The sequence below is a fragment of the Tinamus guttatus genome, unplaced genomic scaffold, assembly GCF_059628265.1.
Source record: "Tinamus guttatus ecotype Peru unplaced genomic scaffold, ASM5962826v1 Tinamus_guttatus_pri_ptg000225l, whole genome shotgun sequence".
NCBI lineage: Eukaryota > Metazoa > Chordata > Aves > Tinamiformes > Tinamidae > Tinamus > Tinamus guttatus.
Genome location: NW_028288759.1, coordinates 101,757 through 116,194, shown reverse-complemented (window position 1 = coordinate 116,194; position 14,438 = coordinate 101,757).

Sequence of the window (14,438 nt, the reverse complement as noted above, 5' to 3'; positions counted from 1 at the left end):
CTCTCCACAATTGCTTGTTTTTTTTATACATCTTTACTTACAGCTATTAACTCACTTACCTATAACTGCTACCTTCTTATCATGTTTCAAAGGGGCTTTTTTTCAGTATGTTAGTTAGAACTCATGGGTCAGAGACATTTATATACAAATCCACCACATGTGGGCTGGATAATGGCAGTAAAATTACCATGAAAATCATTTAGTCTGAAAGAGTGGAATTACAATCATTGTGCTCCCAAGGAGACAATGCATGAAGTGCTAAGGAAAGGGTTATAATCAGATACTTTGATTAAAAAAGCTGCTAAAAAAAAAAAAAGCTGCTATTACAAGGACCAGTTCCCAAAGTCATTTGGAATTTCCGCATTTAAGTTTCCAAACAAATAAACAAAACAAAGCAACACCCCTTCCTCTTCTTTCTCTGAATTATGAGAAACGTAATAGGAACTTAGGCCGAGGATAATGTTTGTTTCCAATACTCATGCTGAGTTAGGTATCAAAATTTTGGCACAGACTAAGCATCCAAGATCTCAGTAGCTTTCCTGAACTTCTTCAGTCTTTAAAGCAGATCTGGAAAGACTGAAAGACAGAAAATTAACTTGTCAGGCTTTTGGGTTTTGTTTGTTTTCTTGTTTGCTTTTTGACATACAACTGTGTCCATCTCCAGTCAAATGGAAAAAGTAGGTTTCTCAGCTTTGTGATTCGGTCAGCTCTTTGAGTATCCATTCCTTTTTCTTTTTGTTTTGATGTGCAAGACCCTCCTATTCCCAGACTGCCCAAAAGAGCCATTGAGCTACTTCAAAAACAAAAACTCTTTTTCCTGAAAAGTATTTCCCCCACAAATATATATAAGGCTATATCTCCTGGGTCCATTAAATCTCCTTCTGGATGAAAGCTCAATAAGTAAGTAAAGACAGACTTTTGCATCCTCTGTAGCTTTTCAACATGACCAGAGAATGAGCTTTACTGTCCTAGTAATAATTTCTGGGAAACAGCATGTTTTGAACATTAAAGGACAGAGTAAACTTTTCTTTACACAGTCAGATCAAATTTGCCTCAAATTGAAATGTTGGAGCTGAGTAGCCAGGACCAAAGGGGGAGTGAATTCTGTAGCTGAATGGAAAGGACTTCATTTCCCTTTGAAAATTTTCTTCAATGCGTGGCCACTAGGTAAATATCTATATTCTTCCTCTGATAAGCTATTCGTATATGATAGGCCTCCTAAGTTTGGAAAGTAAAGTCCCTGAGTTTAGCCGTCTTGAAGATAACTCAAAAAGAGAAAATATAAACTTTCTAATTACTAAATTTATCTGTTTAAAATGATGGATTGGTCACATGTGGAATTTCATGGGCTCTGGCCTGGCCTTCTCTTCTCAGCTTGCTAAAACTGGAAGGTGACATTAGCAACGTAACAGCTCCCACTGTGTACAGTTCAGATCACCATTCTTATATACCTTGTGCTAAAATCACAGTGGAAATTTTTGATGAGGAAAAGTGATTTGGCTCAGAGTAGAGGCTCCGCCTGGAAATGACTCCAGGAAATTGCTGTCTTTTAAAAATCAGCCCTGGCAGTAGATAGCTATGCTTTCCTTCACTTACAAAAATGTATATTTATAGTCTAGCAGTTAATTGTGCACAGGATGGATTCCTGGAAGCCAAGATAAAATACTTCTTTCATAAATAATGTATATTCTGAATAGCATTACAATGTAAAAATGATGTCTATAAGAAGGCTGTAGGAATCTCCAAAAGCAATACTATTGCAGTTTATCAAGCAAGTAGGGCTTTGCAACTCCAACGACTTCATTTGTGTGATTTGCAAAAGGCCCATTTTGACCTCAAAGCAAATTATTACTCTTGAACAAAACGATAACTACCCAGACTTGAGTTTTTCTTGAGTTTATAAGATTTCTTATAAATTGATGAAAATTTTCATCAGAAGGGAGACAGACTACTCATGCTGTGCATGTGCCTTGCTTGTCCATTCCTTATACACATCATATCTGGATAAACTTCCAATGTAGTTCATTACATTCACTGTCTAGACTGGAAACAAAAGTGGCCACAGCCTCCGAAAATGTTGGTTTCTGATGCTGAAGGATTAAATGAACTGAAAGATCTGCTGCCTTACAGACTTTATTCCTTTTGGAGCTTCTCAGTGAACTTCAACTAAAGCAAAATAAAACATAACAAATTGTCCTCCCTGGCAGAAAAGAATATTTAGTCTATTAAATGTTTTTGACACTATATTATACTGCTGCAGCATTCAGGAGACTACTTTTAAACTACATTTATACGTGTTACTGCCCTCTTCCTCACATGAACAATATAGTATTTTTAAAAAATTAAAAATATTTGATAATAACTTGATTATGGAAATGTTTTTGTTTTTCTTCCAGACAGTAGAACTATTCCCCGCTTAAAAGCTTTAATTTCTTATGCAGGAGAGAATTTCTCTGGGGAAAACCACACACATTAGTTAGAGGGAAGGAAAAAAATTGTACTCATAAATTTTAATGCATAATTTATTTGCCTGTTTCTGTGGATTATCTTGAAGAAAAATGAGAAGGGCAAAAGCCAGCATGGCTTAATTAATGGTCCAAAAGGCCTTTCATGGATTAGAAGTCTGTATGAAATGCTCGAAAGCATCTAGAGTTTTGAGAAGGCTCTTCTGAAATTTTTTAACTTAAAACAATACTCTTAGTGTAAGGCCAACATAATTGTATCTAAAATACCTTGTTGCAGTATCACAGGCACTGATCTATATTCACAAAGCATGGTGCTGTAGTCTTGTTATGGAGTGTGGTAGATGGAAAATAAACTGATCATTACAGGTGAGAGAAACAAAACTATGTACTGCTAAACCCTAGTTCTCATGAAGAATATAATATTGAATCAAAATTCATAAAATGTTTGAAAATAATGGTTATGGGAATGATTATGGCACCTCTGTGTCTCTCTCTAAGTTCTTAAGAGGTTACTAGCTAGTAAGGAAGTAAGATTTACCTTTAAATTCAAATCAAAGATTACATTTTAGCGACAGAATTAGCAGCACCTATTTAGTAGGAATAACTCTTAACTTTGAAATTAAGTTTAGCTTTAAGTCTTTGGGTTTTAGCACTACTTGATGAGTGTGAATCTGGAGTGAGGCCCTATTGGAAACAAAACCCAGCCTGCTGCTCTACCCAGCATGTTGCCCTTTGGCAGCACAGAGCATCTCAGCAGAGGGACCGTCAGCCTACCAAAATTCTCTTTTTCCACGTTCTAGCTATGCTAAAAATGTTATGGATAAACAAATACATGCTATCAAAGAATTTGTGTGAGAATTATTAATTTAAAGGAATATTTACCAACTGACTGTATTTCATTCCATTCCCGTAATAGTATCCAAATCTAGCTGTAGGATGCTTTTTTTTTTTCACGTTAGTGAGGTTTTTTTAAAAAAAAAAGAAAACAAAAAGGGAAAAAACACACACAAAAAAATCTATCAGAAAGTAGCAAAAATCAAAGATGAAACAAATCAAAATATTGTAGAGAAGACCTTTTCCTGGTTTCCCATAAACCTTACCTTATTACAATAATTCTACAGGAAATAAATTAATAAGGCTGGAAAGTGGCTGGAAAAAAACTTCTTGAAATAAATGTATAAATATAGCTTGAATTTCCAAACCAGAATGATGCATAGATGTCTGGATTGTTTCTGGCACTAGGACTCGAGATTTATATTTATTTTCTCACAAAGATATCCATGAAATAATTTGGATTTCTCCTAGTAGCACTCTCAGGTACCATATATGTATTGGAAAAAAAAGTTACTTTAATATCCGGATGTGCCACAATACAGATCCTCAGGACCAAAGATAAACTATAAATAAAGAGAAAGCAGCTGAAGCAGGAGAAAACACAAACATGAAAAGTAAAAGAGAATTGATGAAACCAGACTAGGAAAAATGCCATTTGTTGCAGTATTTTCAAACTCAACTGAAGATTAAATTTCACATGCAGATTAAATTTCACATGCAATGAGGCTCAACTGATCACTGCACACCAACACAGACATGTTGTAGTCCTTTCTTTAAGACCTTATCCTAAATTCTGGGAAAATGTAGTTAGCTTGTGGAGAAGCAATCCTCAAGCTTGAGTAAGTGAAATAATGCAGACCTTTGTGAACGAAAGGAAACCAGCCAAAACAAATATTCACTTCTCAAAAATATTTTCAACCCTGCAACAACTAGCAATTTTTCTATGTGAAGCAGAATCAATAAAAATCAACTCAGCAAAAGCTGTGCAAGAAAGGTCCAGGAAGAGTTAGGTGAATAATACTAGTAAGGGAATAGATACAACCACCAAAAGAGGTGGTAGGTAATCATATCATTTGCTACATTCATCTGTAATATTCTAAGTTGTAAGAGCTAAGCAGTTTATGAAGGGCAAGTCGGGAAAAAAATAATAGTAAGCCAAGTATGCTGCAAAATAACCCCTAAGGGACTAAAGAGACATCTTAGCAAGAGCAGAGGAGATTTCAATGAGTTTTCAACCAAGAAGGACTAATCAAAGACGCATCAATCAGCAACAAATACTTAAAATAAGTGCTATATAAGTGCTATCTATGATTCTATGATTCTATAGATTTTAAGAAGGTATTTGATAGTTTCCTTTGTAATCTCAGGATACTGTATAAGTCATTTTTTTATAAAAGTCACTATTTTGATATTTTTATGATACTTTTACTCAGGCTATAGCTTATACTCAGAGTCTCTCACTATGGCTGACACTGAGTTTGTAGGATGCTAAGATGAAGTGTGACAGATAAAAAGCAGACTGGTCTGACAGAAGAGTATTACTTGCTTATTTTGCTAATGGTACATCTTTTCTATGAGAACCAGCTAACAGATCAGCCAAATAATAGAAATTTTCAGCATTGTAAGAAAAAATGATGAGAGGATCGTATGGAAAAGGGACAGTGGAAGTAACGTGTTGCTCAGCAATGTTGAGGGGCAGTTTATAGAGCATGCAGGTGACGGAGATAGGAGAGCTAGGACAGTTTGTTTCTTTACTAGCTCTTACTTGATTGCATGTGCAGAATCCAGATTCAGTCTGCTCTGGCACTCTGTTCTCTGCTCTGTTACCGTTGGCTTTTGTGTTTTGGGAAAATTAATTTTTCAAGGAGTTTTTACCTCTCCAAAGATCCTTCATTATAACTCCAAAGTTACCACTATGCTTCATGAATGCAGCTTTCTTTCACTCTTGTAAGAGAGATATTGACCTCTGGGTATTTTGAACTGACATTAATAGAGCTGATGGGATGAATCACACATGTTCACATTTCCACTTCCTTTATATGTCTTTTGAATTTTTTTTGTGCTCCCTATCTTGAATTTGGAGCTTGGGAAATTGTATTGCTAATTGAATTATGGTGTTAAGTGGCACTGCACAGTGCCTATGGCAAGATCTTCATTTTTTCTACAGAGAAAAAATATGAGGTGCAAAGTTTTGGAAGTCATTAGGGTAGGGTTATTGTTCTGAAGAGCTCTCCTTGGAAATGAAGAACTCCTTCTCCCTCCTCTCTCCCTGCAAGCACTTGCATGCAGACCAGAGTATGGATTTTGTTTGGGGGACAGTGGAAGGACGGATGCTGGACATCATGCCTGAGCACTCCAGGAATGTGGAGCTGGTAGAGGGGCATCAGTCAAGGAATGTCTCCAGTTCATTGCAGAGTTTGCCTTGCAGATAACCTACAGGAACAAGTAGCTTCCTCTAGCAGCAAGGGCTAGGTGTGAATGCTAGTCCTCAATCTTTGATGCAAATGAAAGGTCAATGTGAAGTGCCTTCAGCTGGTACTGCGGACTGAAAGTGTGTCTATATACACTGTACTGTGAACCCAAGGCCTGACTTTGTTGAGTATGGCCCAGCCACAGTAAAGACCTGCTGGAATATGCCCTCCTAAATGACTTCCAGACTGCAGGAAGTGTATGTCTAGCCAGGTAACAGAGGAGCTTCAGCAAGCCCCATCTTCTCTAACAACGTGCTACTATAAGACTAAAAAATTGTATAGTGTTTCCTACAGAGTGAGATGAGCCAAAATCTGTTTTTAGTTACGTTGGAGTAAATCCAAGGTAATACCATTGCCTATTCTAAAATTACTCAGAAGGGTATTAGCCCTGGACCAAAATTAAGGCTGAAACACTTGAGTATTCCCAATAGTACCTAGCAGTAGAGCTTGTTCCCACTCTCCTTCATGGGATATCTTGTCTTAGTATTAGTTCAGCCAGCCTTGAATGCATCAGTTCTTGCACGGCTTATAAAGTATGCTCATGTTTCACTTAGTACTGGAAGAGTCAATGGAATAGCCATGAATATATGCCCTGCTCCAGGACTGAATCCCTTCTGAATGTGACTAACCTTGAAAAACATGGAACTTCCCTGTGTTTTTAGACAATAAATCTGTCAGGATGCATATTTCTACAACCTTCTTTTTCAGTTTATGGCATATGGTTTGAATATGAAAGGATTATTTGTTCAGTCTTCTTTTTTCCCGTCTGGAATGATGTGCTATTTATTTATTTGAGTGAAAAATAATTTTCCCATTCCTGATATTGTATTGATATTATGATTGCGGTCATCATGAAGGGCGTTCTTGAAATGTTTTTCTTTCCTCCTGACAGTTTTTCCTTGATACTTCTAGCACAAATACTACTTGTTAGTTGAGTGAATTCTCTCATTTCTATCTTCTTTTGTATTAGGTTAGATGAGGGAGAAGGAATTGAAAAGCAGAAATGGAGCAAAGTTCAGCCAATAAAAATAAATAAATAAATAAATAAATAAATAAAAGCAACAACAACAACAAATGTTATAGCAGCATTGTTGGGCTACCAGGACTGTAAAAAGAATTGTGACCTTAACATGTATGTGTTGGGAAAGATACAGTTCTCGCAGATGAGGCCAGCTCTTCCCCTTCCTTCTGTTTGTTCATGCTTTAATAGATTTGAATTGGAAGGGTAACATTCCTCCTCTAAATTTGGATATTATAGGCCATATGAAGGAGAAAGGGCATAGCTTGTTTCTAATAAATTACTTTTAAGGCCATATCTTGATTTTGCTTTCAGTTCCAGAATAAATCCGATATTACTGTTTTCACTCGGCTGCAAGTAAGTCTGTACCTGGGAATTAAAATCAGAGTAAGGTCCTATATTTCGTTTTTAAAATAAAACTGAGCAATACTAGAATATCTAGAATATGCTAGAATGTGCAAGACTTTATTTCATGCTCTGAAACTGAAGGTTCAGAGACAATCAGAAAAAAAATTGTGTTTGGTTTGCTTTATGATAGCATTTGTCTTTGCCCCATATCTAATGAACATCATTTACAGCTTCATTTGTTCATAAAATATCTGTAAAAAGAATTTGCTATAAAAATTAATACACTGGCTTCCCATCTTGCCTTTCCTGACATTCAAAAAACCCAAAATCAAATTCAAACAAAAAAAGTCTATGATTGATAGATTATTTTAATAATTTTTTTAGCTATTGACTGTAGTGCATATGGCCAAAGGAAGCCTGAAGATATTCTGAACCAGGAAAATGGTGAAGTCATGCACCACGTACAAGGCCCCAGAAAACGAGGCAGGTAGGATCTCATTAATATTTTGGCCTTTGAGGGCATTCAGGATTTTCTTGTGCAGCTCTCTGATGGATTTAAGTATATGACGCAGTTTAGCCAAGCATCTATGTTCAGGACAAAAAATCAGCTCAGCTTGTATCTGCTTTCTGTGTTGCTGAAGAGATACTCTTTAAGCGTATTTTGATATCAATCTTGTATTTCAGTGGGAAGGCTAGGTCATCTCCTGTGCGTAATATGACTTTGACAATAATAGATGAAACTGAAACAGGGAAGTAAATATTTTCAGAAGTGCCAGATCTGGAGCCAGCAGGGAGCATCTGTTGAGGTGAATTGGATGAATGAGCACACACAAAAAAACCTAAACAAACTAACAGTAGTAGGAAGCTGCAGGCTGAGAGCTTGCTTAGTTTCTTGAGAGGCAATACGAAAGATAGAATCATAGAATCATAGAATGCTTAGGGTTGGAAGGGACCTCTAGAGATCATCTAGTCCAACCCCCCTGCATACGCAGGGACACCTAGAGCACGTGGCACAGGACTGCATCCAAGCGGGTTTTGAAGATCTCCAGAGAAGGAGACTCTACAACCTCTCCTGGGCAGCCTGTTCCAGTGCTCTGTCACCCTCACTGTTAAGAAATTTTTCCTTAAGTTCCTATGGAATTTTTGATGTTTCAGTTTCCGGCCATTTCCTCTAGTCCTATCAGTGGCCACCACTGAAAAGAGACCATCCCCGTCCTCTGCACTCCCTCCCTTGAGGTATTTGCTTAACGCATGTACTAGGTGCTTGTGCATGTTTTGCTCAAAGAGTATTATGAAGAGTATTGAGAAGAAAAAATACGTTCACACTTCCTAAAATGCTAGGAACGCCATCATATATCTGTTGATTGTCTGGGCAGTAGGCAAAATTAAAAGGCTTTAGGAACTTTTTCAATCATCTTCTGTATGTGCAAAAAAAACCTGACTGACTTTCTACATTTAAATAAATGTGCCAGATTTTGTGGTCTCTTTATAAATATTATTCAAGTCAAATTCTAGTTATGCATCTCAAAACATAGCACTCAATTAAGATTCCTTCTCCGTGAGGGGAAGAACACTCTGTACACCTTCTATTGGGTTTGCATGAGAGGAATTCAGAGTAAAATCCAGCCCATGTTTTGGGTACCCATTTTGCTTATTTTTCCTGCATTCTGGCCAGGTATCTCATAGTTAATGCAATCTTGGTAACAAAAGATCTTGCTTCATCTCCTTGCTGTCAAATGTTGGTGCATACTGGGATCTGAATATTGCCAGATTTACTATGAACCACTAATGGATTTTTAGAACAGCAAAATGAGAATTGGCAAGGGTTCCCCCGTGTGTCCAACAACGATTGCCAACTCTTGAAACGTAATGAAAATCCACTGTAGTGCCTAGGAACAGAGATCTGTGTTATATCCTTGCTGCCAGGTCAGAGATTTTGTGAGTCCCAGGGCACAGAGCCTGATATATTGGGAAATGCAGCCCAAGGGAAATGTAGCAGCACAAGAGTCTTCATGCTCACAAAGCAGAGGCAAAAATTAAAAATCAGTGTTTGAGGATTTGCTTTTATCACTGAATTTCTCATGTAAGCAGAAAATCCAGAAACATATGCTAGCGATGTCAAGGCTGCTGCTTCCTCTAGCCTTACGCAGAATAAATGAGTAGTAGTATAACTGCAGTTTGGGGCCTGAGCAACAGAGTAATTCACATTAATACCATGTTGGGGAGTGTGACTAGAGTCCCCCTGCTTCTTTTCCTTTTGCAGATAATGAATTTCCTGCTCTAAATGGAGTAGAAGGAAAAAATGCAAACATCCTCTCTCATCTTGTGTAGTTGGTGTGAGGTCAGAACGTCAGTGCTGAGGCCTGTTTAGATAGCAAGCTCAAACCTCTTGTCATTGCAAAAAATGCTCAGGGTACATTAACATTATCACTGCAGATTTTGGTGTCATTAGAAAATCTCTAAAAAAAATATTTAACCAGTTCTGGCCATATAGAGGGCCAAAAATGCTTAACCTAGGATGTTTTCCGTTGCCCATATTCTGGACTAGAGTTATACTTCCTTTACTTGCGTGTTTGCTCCTTGTGACTGTGTCCCACATCCAGGGTAATATAAAATTCAGTAGATAAAAATGCAGTTGCTAAATAAAATATGTAGATTTTTTTATTGGCATATTCACAGTAAAAATAAAATAAGAAAAAAAAATCTCTGACTGTCTTGTGAATGGGAATTTGTCACAATTTATGTCAGAACAAAAACCTACATAGCATGATGGTGAATATCTTAAAATTTGCATAAAACTGCATAGATCTTTTACTTTCTTAATATATACTTAAAGAACTATGTTAAAGTTACAGCATGAACACATTATTTTCATTAGTCCTGGACATAACTGTTTTTTTCCTATATTAAAATATTTTTGCAAGGAGAATTATCAGAGTTCTCAGGTCCAAGAGTTACTCTCAGAAAAAAAAAGGTTAATTTTTTGTAATCAGATATATGTGGTTTTGATACTGACCAAAATATTATCTAGACAGTATGCAGTATTTTGCAAATAAACAATGTGGAATTCACCTGACTTACTTAGTTATAGCCATTTAAAAGGCAGGTGTCACATCTAAGCACTGTCTACCATCACTTATGGAAAAGACACACCTCCATCTAAGACTGGTAAATCCAAACAAATATTAGTGGGAACAAAACAAACGAAAACAGAAGTTCTGTAATGCAGGGCATACCTCTTTATTTAGTAAGTAAAATTGTGATTTTGGACAATAAATGGAATGTAATTATCAGGAGGCTGTTGCTGGAAGGATGAGCAGGGCCTGCCTGCCAGCACCAGCAGGATGGTTATCTTCCTTTAAGGGAAAACTTGTTACAGGTGAGACACTGTAGAGGACAATATTTAAGAATCAATTAAAATAGAAATCATATTGCAGTCATATGCTTAACATGCACATAAACAAAAACTAGAGTCCACCATACCCTGGCAGTGGTTACATGTGAAACCCATCCTGCCTCTGGGTACTTTACTCAAGGCTGTGTGGAGATACTGCTGTATGCTCAGGTTTTAGAGTTTGAAACCGTCCTTTGAAGAAAAGAAATTTCTAACTACCTTTTACAGTACTAATTACTCTTTTTCAGTGTAACTTAAAAGTCACATGTTTATTTTTACAAAGAAAAACAAGGATAAAAAATGCGTTCCCTCCCCATCCCTTGTGACCGTTAAACTTATGAAGGGATAAGAGGAAATATTAAAGGAAAACTACTGTCCCAATATTTCCTGTGTGTTATTGGCAACTAAATGAGGAGAATGGGAATAACCTGCAAAGGGAAACCCACTGACAAGTGGTTTGCATGGTCTGACACTCTGCTCTGTCAATGGAGGTGACTGTTTCTCAGCAAGAATGAACACATACAAAATTTTCCATTCATGCTCCTTGGTTTCTTAAAATTGTTGAAGCTGGAGCTACAGCGAGATGTCACAGTCACTGATGGCAAGCTCTGTGTTTAGGCTGAAGATAATTTTTTTCCCCTCACTCTGGTCCATGACACAAAAGTGCAGTATCAAGTATAAGGCTCTAAATTTTCAGACTTGTGTAAAATCAGTCTACATGCAGCCAAGAATCATCATACTATCTGCAGCATGAATGCACCAGCCACTTCTGCTATTCATTATTGAACAGTTTTGCAGACAGTGTAGTCATCACTGACAGTTTAATAAAAAAAAAATATATAGCAAGCATAAAACTCAAGTTGTTTTACAATGAAATATCATTTGCTTACAGGGAAAATTATCTTATCAAATTCATAAGCAACTTCAGAGTCCATCAAAATAAATCTTCCTCAGACACAGACCAAGAAGAAGCAGTCCAGGAAGAAAACCTTCCCAAAAAAAGCCTGTGAAAACAAAGGTCCCTAATGCTGCCTGAAATATAATGAATGCTAATAGGTATCTGCTAAAATAACCTTCTAGACATCATAAAATAAGCTTGACAAGACATCATCTTGTCAGTCACATCAATGATCAGTGCAAACAGTGAACACAGTTTATTTAATGGACAATTATGCAGTATTTTCTTGAGCTAGCCCAGGAGGAGCTGATCATTTGTGGATTTCCACTTGGTTTTCATCACCTACATACTACTCCACGTTATCATGAATATCGGTGTTTTAATGGCTAAAAAGATTTATTTGTTATACAGAAGACTATATAATTTTCTAGACACTTACTGTCTACATTTTGAACAGATGTTCTCAGTGAATTTTATTTTGATTTGTATATTGGGACTTTGGAGAGGTTGTTCCTCAGATATCCAGATTAATTCCTATTACTGAATAAGAGTCTACAATGAACACTGCTACTTTGTGGATTGTAAGATATTATAAGGTCAGATATATGAGTGGAAAAATATTGTTTCACTCCTGTCCTTGCATTTTAAGTAATTTCTTTGTCTCAAAGAGATCCCACTGTCTTCTCCATTGTCCTCCAGGTCACAGACTGCTTCCGAGTCTGCCATTTCTGTCTGCAGGAAGTCCTCTAGAGCACTGCCGTGTTCTCTTGATGCTTCACAAAATGCGTGTTCCTCACACCAGGAAAGGCAATGGGCTGCAGCAGCAGCTGCAGATGAAAATCTCAGGTTTTCTTTTCCTTTCCTCCTGTGCAAGGATGTTAGATTTCACTTTGTTTTTCAAAGTTCTGGAATTAATGATGAGTTTCCTTCCCAGCCTTCTGCTACTTGTATGTATGTAGAGACTCTAGGTGTGAACCTATCCTGAAACCTTCAGACACTGGCAATGTCAGGCTTGACTGCAGTTTAAACTAATTTCAATTGATGTTTCACTGTACAATAAATATATCATCAGAGAGAATAACTCTATTAACTTTGAAAACAGCCTAAAAATACACAGCAGCCAAGCTGCTGTGCTATTAATTTAAATACGAATCACTACATATGGACAAAAATAGCATGGCAGTTAGTTCATTTACTGTATATCTAGGCTACATAAAAGTCAGCAGACAAGAACACTATTTGTATGCAGAGACTCTTGAGTAAAAGGGACGTGTTAGTCAACTTGTTCCTTAGTTACCATGGTATTCAAACAGCCTTTTCTTAGACTGTGTCCTAGTCATTGTAAAATATTTTGATTTCGTTTATAGTATGTGTAGTCACACAAATGCTGCTGATGTCATTTGTAATTCTCTCGTTACAGTGAGTGAATAACACTCTCACATTCAACACGGAAGAGGAAGAACTATTAGTTTTTCTAAATTATTAGGTTGTTATCAAGGTGCAATAAAGAAATAAGAAAATTGAATAAGAAAATTAAAAAGGGAATCTGGTAAGACTCTGACTGAAAGTTAAGCTGGAAAAAAGCAAGCTATCTACCTCTGGATTTTGTTCCAAAAGTGAAATACCCTGGGTTAGCTGCTGCCTTGACAGTTGTGCACATCTGTCACATTAGTGACAACCCTCAGGCACTTAAAGAAATGAATAAGTAAGGTATCATAAATCTGCTGCCACCCGCATAATTATGCTGGTTTAGTAATGCATCACTGCATAAAACAATAGACTGAGAAAGCATTTGTCTGGAGCAGATGCATCGGAGTGCTGGAATGCTGTCATCCACCTTAAAACGACCCTCATCCCGTCAGGTCCTCTTGGCCCTGATTCACTCTGAAATCAGTGAAAAAACTCTGAGTATTTCTCACAACCTCCAAATAATGCAGAGCTCTTGGTAGATGAAAGACAGGACCCAGCCTATTTTTCTTACACATGAGTATTCTGAGCTTGAAATAATATTTTGATGTCTTGACTGAAAGAAAAAAAAAAAAGCAAAAATCCCAAGATCCAGTTTGTCAGTTCTAATTCTCATTGCATTACTACAATTAAATTAAGCCTGGAAATAAGAAGGTGTGATGATTGTTAATTAATTCACAAGAATCAGAATCATCACAGGCATCAGATTAATCACTCTTAATGCTTCCTTAGCCATGCAAAAGTTTCTGCTGGGCATTTATTTTAACCTTTTGCAAAACTCCTTTGGTATAACTGGGCTTTAAAAAGAAATTTAAACATTAATCCCAATTTCAAATCATAGATATTTCTTTTTATTTGAGGTTACTGGAGGAGTGAGGAATCTGTGTTGTGTAGAAGATAATCTGAAAAAGTTCTGTATAATACATATTTGTCCCCTCCATTCCTGCGCCCCTCCAAATATTTCCAAGGAAAATTACTTTCCACTGTTGCAAAAGACCAATATCTTCTGGCATGACGATAATGAAGGATATATCTTAGAGATAGCATCTCTGAAGGCTGTCAAACCTTGTAAGGACAGGAAACCCAATGACTAGATGTCTAGAAACATAATTTGTTTGACTGATTTTGAAGAATTAAATGATGTGTGATCAGATACGAACAAAAACTTAATTTGTGAGGTGCAGCCTTGACAATGTGGGGCTTTTCTGCACACTTAGTTCCAGATGCAGTTAGTCCAGGAGATAAAACTGAGAAATTGAAGTCTATTTTCCAAGTCATAAATGGACAGAGAGTTGGGACCTGAGCCAAATCTTAGTGAAGTCAGTGGGCATCTCTCCACTGATTCCTGTGGGCTTTAAACAGGGGTTTTTCTTCCAAGTACAACAACCTACTAGCAAGCAAAGCTGAGTGAAAGTATCACAATTTGTCAGGTGTGGATATGTGCATGTGAGTGTGTGGACATATGTATATAGGTTACATATGAATGTGGAAAAAAAAATTCTCATAAGCAAACTACTTTCCTTACATGACTCTGCCCTGTCCC